This window comes from Phoenix dactylifera, unplaced genomic scaffold (genome assembly GCF_009389715.1).
Source record: "Phoenix dactylifera cultivar Barhee BC4 unplaced genomic scaffold, palm_55x_up_171113_PBpolish2nd_filt_p 001130F, whole genome shotgun sequence".
NCBI classification, from domain to species: Eukaryota; Viridiplantae; Streptophyta; class Magnoliopsida; order Arecales; family Arecaceae; genus Phoenix; species Phoenix dactylifera.
Genome location: NW_024068473.1, coordinates 126,201 through 132,559, shown reverse-complemented (window position 1 = coordinate 132,559; position 6,359 = coordinate 126,201).

Sequence of the window (6,359 nt, the reverse complement as noted above, 5' to 3'; positions counted from 1 at the left end):
ATGGCATTATTGTTTATCGATCATAGATATGAAAATGTGTACTTGGTATACCTTTGAATATATGCACTATGAATACCAAGATTAAAGAAACCATCTTTGGCATATAAAATCAACTCATGCTAGTATGTATTTAATCTCAAAAGACCTTGCCATTGGCTTACTTAGAGTATCTTCTGAAAGGTCAAAGTTTACTATGCATGTTAACTAAGGAAACAAACAAAAATCAATTTCTAAATCTAAAGATGTTGTTTTCATTACTAAATTTTCAAAAGCTTACATTAGTATTGTTCTTGGCACTCAAATTGAAATATTTTCTACATTGGCACAAACTCACAAAAAGGGTTCAGATGAAAAAGGTTTGCAAACTATAAAAATAAAGAAGTATCATGGCATAGTTTTGAAAACCAATTTTGCTATGCACAGAAAATAATATTGAATACAATTGTTTCTGCACCAAGAACACCATAAGTGAAATAGGATTGATAGAATCCTTGATGAAATGGAAAAGGCAATGTTGTATGATAGTCATCTACTTAAATGATTTTTTTTAAAAGCTATCATCACTGCTTGTCATACATATGATTTCTATTATATCTATTTTTGATGAAAACTCCTTTTGATCTTCTGAAAAATCGAAAATAAACTATTGCATATCTTTCATATTTTTCAGTCGTACATGTTATGCTTGATATGTTCTTATGAAAATAATGCCAAATCTGATAGAGATATGTCTATCCTTGGATATCATTCATCAAGCAATGCATATAGAATATTCAATGAAAAGATTTTAGTTGCAGAAATATCAAGTCATTTTATTCTTTATGAGACTAATGATTTATTATCAAGATACTAAAATCAAATTATATATATGGTTAATCTTTTTACATATAACAATCTGAAAACATGTTAATAATTAGAACCAAATTGAGTTTTTCAGAAATGCACTTAATGAAGAAAAATTGATGACTACTAAAAGACTAAATCAAGAAAAGATGAAATAGATCTTGATGAAATTCTTGCATGATTAGAAGTAAAGATCACCCATTATCATTTGCCTGCTTTATGAGCTTTATATTCTATCAAATGAGTGTGTAGAATGGACTCCTATGTGCTTACTTTATTAAAGAAGATATATGTTAAATAACCACCATATTTGAAAACACTCATTACAAATATGATAAAGCAATATATGATTTGAAACAAGCATCAAAAGCATGATATAAAAGCTTAAGCAACCTTTTTGATAGAAAGTAATAGTGATAAATCTATGCATCAAAAGAAGAATTTGTGATATCTTACTTGCTCAAAGTATACATTGATGATATCATTTTTGGTTCTACTAATGGAGATTTATATGAAGATTTTACTAAGCTCATGCAAGGTGAGTTTGAAATATGTATGATGAATGAATTAACATTTTCTCTCAAACTCCAAATTAAGCCAAACAAGAAAGAGAATCTTCATTGACCAAAGTTAGTCCACAAGACAACTCTTATAGAATATTGGCATGAAGAAGGTATGTCTATGACCCCCATCTTGTAGAATTTGAAAAGGATGAGCAAAGTAGATCTATTGTTTTAAAGCTGTATTGAAGCATGATAGAATAATTATTTTATCATACAGCTAGTAGACCAGATTGTATGCTCATTATGTGACCTCGTGAAAGAATTCATTCTAACTTTAATGAATCGTATTTTATTGATAACAAATAAATCATAATCTGAAACAACTGTTTAAGATAAGTTGATTAAAACCGAGCTAGCGTGTCTTATTGATAATTATCTTAAGCAAATAAATTCTAAACTAAATTGATTTTGAAAATAAGAAATTGATTTAACCTTGATAAATCTTCCTATTGCCTCACATGCTTGTCTTTGAACCATCTTGGTTAATGAAACTATTTCTTTAGTTCAAGTGATATGTGCTTGCTTATATTTAGGCAATCTCTTGAGTAAAGTGACTCAATATTCAACTATTGTCATATCTTATATTGAGTCATCTAGTTAAAAGAAATATGCTATATGAATGTTTTGTATCTTGAAGAAACTAATGACTTTCTTTCAAGAAAGAAAAAGAATTTTGCTAATAATACAGGATCTTTGAGCAAGAAAATGAGAGATTTCAACTTGAAGGATATCTCCATGTAAGATACGATAAACATTCGCATGCAAACAAGAGAGAGGACCTTCTTCAGCCAAAAGTTCATACATAAGAAATCTAGTAGGTATTTGACTTGAAGAATGCAGAATGATTCGGTAATTTTAGATACCTCTCTCATAAATTAGCTGAGCAAAGTCATTAACTTAAATCTTACTATGGCATGATTAAAGTCTTTAATTATTAATTTCTTGATATCATGTCTATATATGTATTGATTGACTTATGCTTTTAGAAATTGTTTCATGGTTTGCCCAAACTAAAATATATCTTTGCCTATATCATAACCATGAACTACACAAGTTTATGCTTAAAATTTTGATTTAAGATAACTTGTGAGAAGCTATGAATCCTTGAGCATAATGAAAATGTTGTTTGCATGATATACATCTATATGATACATAAGATTATTTCTTTATTCTGCTCTTTCATGTAAATTACTTGAGAATAACAAAAAGAGAGAGAGAGATAAAGAAAAGAAAATAGATATTATTCAAGAGAAGTAAAATCTAAGTAAAGGCAAATACTTCAATCTTAAGGAAAAGCAAAACAAGCATAATAGATTTGGCACATTTATGAGACTCGTGAAAGAGATAAAATCCGCAATTAATTACACTTAAACAGGGAGAGTTTGAAGTGAACCTTTTAAATTTTCTATATTGCTCATCATAGGGATGGTGCCAATGGGGAGGCTAGTGGTAGTACCCGGCACTATTTGACCCAACTATTCGGTGTAGGGTATATTAGGGACGGCACAAGAGGGAAGCTAGTGGTAGTACCTCGTGCCCCTTCCAACTCCACCGGATAGGGAGCAAATAGAGTATAGAGCATAAGAAAGTAAAAACAAAAAAAACAATATCAAAATGTTCATTAATTGGTTAAGAAAAGAAATTCAAAAAAAAAGGAGGAAATGAATGACAAAGTAAATGAAAGTATATAAGAAGAATCAAGTCAAGTATTAATCACTTGGAAACACACCTTAAGGATGAAATTAGTGGAAGATTATATTTAAATAGGGGGAGTTAATTCGAAAAGAATTGATTTTGATCCTTGACATGCTTGTTCTTAATATTTTAATGCATAACTTAACACATAATATATTTTGCATGTGGCATGATGTTTTGAATTATGGGTTCTCATGTAATGCTCCATGCTTGAATAAGTTGATTGAAATATGTCTTAACTTGGCTCACAAGTCTTTGCTTCACCCTTGCCTCAAACTAACTTGTGTTCCAATGCTTGAATGTTTAAAATACTACATAAAGTTTTTTTTTGGTAATATTAAAAAGAAATTTCAGTTTTATCATTCACGATTATCTTTGAAAGTTAAATAGATTTACAAAAAGAAGAAGAGAAGGATATTTCTATTTAGGCAAAATGAATTGATCTTGATCTATCTTTCTACTTGCCTAACTTTGATACATAATGTCCTAATACTTGTTAAAATATCCTTTATTTTGTATCGAAACTCAATATTAAATACAAAGATTCTGAAAGTGCTCAAATATTATTGAAATATGTGTTTTCAATCTTAGTGATTTAAGATGAGCTACAATGTAGAAGATACATATCTCAAATTATAATTATGAAAGCCTTCTTGGAAATTCTCATGAAAATTCAGAATCTGATTTTGTATAAAAGCTTAAACTTAACTTAAAAATGCTTATATCGTTACATCTTTGTAACCTTAGTTATATGCTTCAATGATCACGTCATTCAGGAGAATAACTCAATATGATTTCTAAATGAAAATTTTAATATAAGAAAAATAGTATTAATTTTGACGCTTTGGTTGATTGTCTCGATACGCATCCGAAATATATCTTTTCTTATCCTTAAAGTGTACTAATATTGGTCCAAATGATGTGTCTTTCGATGATCTTGATTGAAAACAAAAATTTCTAAATATATGATTTTATTTTGATATTAAAAAGATTTATTGTGTTTCATGTATATATTGCTGAAAAACTATGATTAAGAAATTGAGTTCTATAAATATATATACCTCAATGATCATCTATATGTTTTTCTCTCCTACATTCTTAAAGATTTCCATCAGAATATATATATAGTGAATGATCTTAAAGCTAGAAATATTTCAGCTCACTCAAATGATTCTAAAAGAAAGAAAATGTAAATGCCTTTGAAAGAAACTGAGCTTCAAATGAATCATTTTTTGATTAATATTTCTATACATTTTCTCTAAGATTAAGAGAAAGCATAACTTGCTCTTGAAGGATTAGAAAGAGTAATTGCTATAAATTTTGAATAATACTAGATTACTCTACATTCTCGATATCATAGAATTTTAGTTTTATTCACGTTTATCATTAAAATCTGAAATTCAACAAAAGAAAAGAATGATTAAAGAAGAATGCATCTTTTGAGGGGGAGCTTTAGGTATTCAGTATCTTATCCTAAAGTTACTTTAATTTGATGCATACCTTGAATTTTATGGATTGATTTTGATGAACCTCATTGTGTTGCATGACTTCATGAATACATAATAAGCTTGTACCTTGAGATGAGTTGTATAAAGGTTGTTTTATCTCAAAATTTGAGCTTTATGGAAATAGAATATATTGAACATATATTTTCGAGTTTGACAATTTTATTGGACACTATCTTCAAATTTTAAACTCTTAAATGGAATGAATAATTAAGGGGGAGAAAGAAAATTTTAGAGGGAGAGATCATATGGAACTTAATCGCATAAATCCATAACTAAAGGAGAGAGAAAGAACACCGAATAAGAAGTGATCCTAATTGCAATTCAAACAGTTGATCTTAAGAGCCTCTAGCTTAAGAACACCGAATAATGTTGAACTTCATTGAGTAACTCTTAGAAAATCTATTTTGGAATTCATTAATGAGTTCTTATTGGCTTGCTCTTTAGAACTTCAATTTTGTGCCAATTCATTATTATATGTATCAAAATGTACTTATTTTTAAAGGAATAAAAGAACTTTGAAATCATACTTAATATATTGCTATTATACTCCAAAAAGAAAATTAGTTCAATTGCTCTCATGCTACTAAAATACTTAATATATTGGGCAAAAGATTTTAAATGAACAAGCTTTCATACTTATTATTAAAGAATGATTAGATTTTCATTCGTGCTTTCTTTGAATATCATTCTTGGTACTTCTTGAATTAACTTGAGAAAGATTCCACCTACACTTGATTTGAAAACTATCTTTGGAACCACATTCGATGTGTTCTCACTATAATTGGCTCTGATCTATGCACATTAATCTTTTTCTAACATTATTGCCTTGAGTTATATGATTCATATTCTTGCAATAATTTGACATGCAAATCAGAGTACAAAAAGAAAAAGAAATATTTTAGTATTCTTATCTTTGTGCTTAATGTTTCATTATCTTGCAACCTTTTTGATGTTGTCAAAAAGGGAGAGAAATATCTAAGTATATGCTCATAATGCTTTATGTTTTGAATTGAATACAAATTAGCTTAAATTGAAATATGTTGATTGTGTTAAGCTGATTAAATCTAAAGCATTATCATGAAGTATGTTTTAAATATATATGTTTTCTACTTCATGCAACTTAGCTATGCATTAGTCCTAGAACACAATATATTTTATATTGCACATACTACAAGTTTTGTCATCATCAAAAAGGGGGAGACTGATGACCCAAAGATTGAGTTAAAGATTGATTTGGATGATCATAAAACCTTGAAGTATAATTACTAATGCTTGTGTTGCAAGAAGAAAGATAATTTATTTTGCAAGGAACATAGCAAGTTGGAAAAATACAAGAAGGCCTCAAAAGCTCTCAAGAAAAATTAGAAGAAAGCTACAATTTATTGGCCCAAGTTTCAAGTTCAAAGGATTTAAGTTGGAGGAGCAAATTCAAAGAAAGATTCAAAAGAATAGTCCTCGAGTCGACTCCGGGAAGTTTAGAGTTGACTCTGGCACTCTAGAGTTTCAAGAAACAGTGCTCGAGTCGACTCCGATACTCTACGAGTTGACTCCGACTGAGAACAAACAAAAAAAACAGAAAATTGATTTTCAGCGCTACAGTGATCTCGAGTCGACTCCAACTTCAGTGCTACAGTGCGGAGCCGACTCCCAGCTACAGTGCCGACAGACTACTATTCACAAGTGACTCCTGTTTCAGCCGAGTCGACTCCTACTTCAGCCGAGTCGACTCCAGCACGCTGGGAGGCATAAC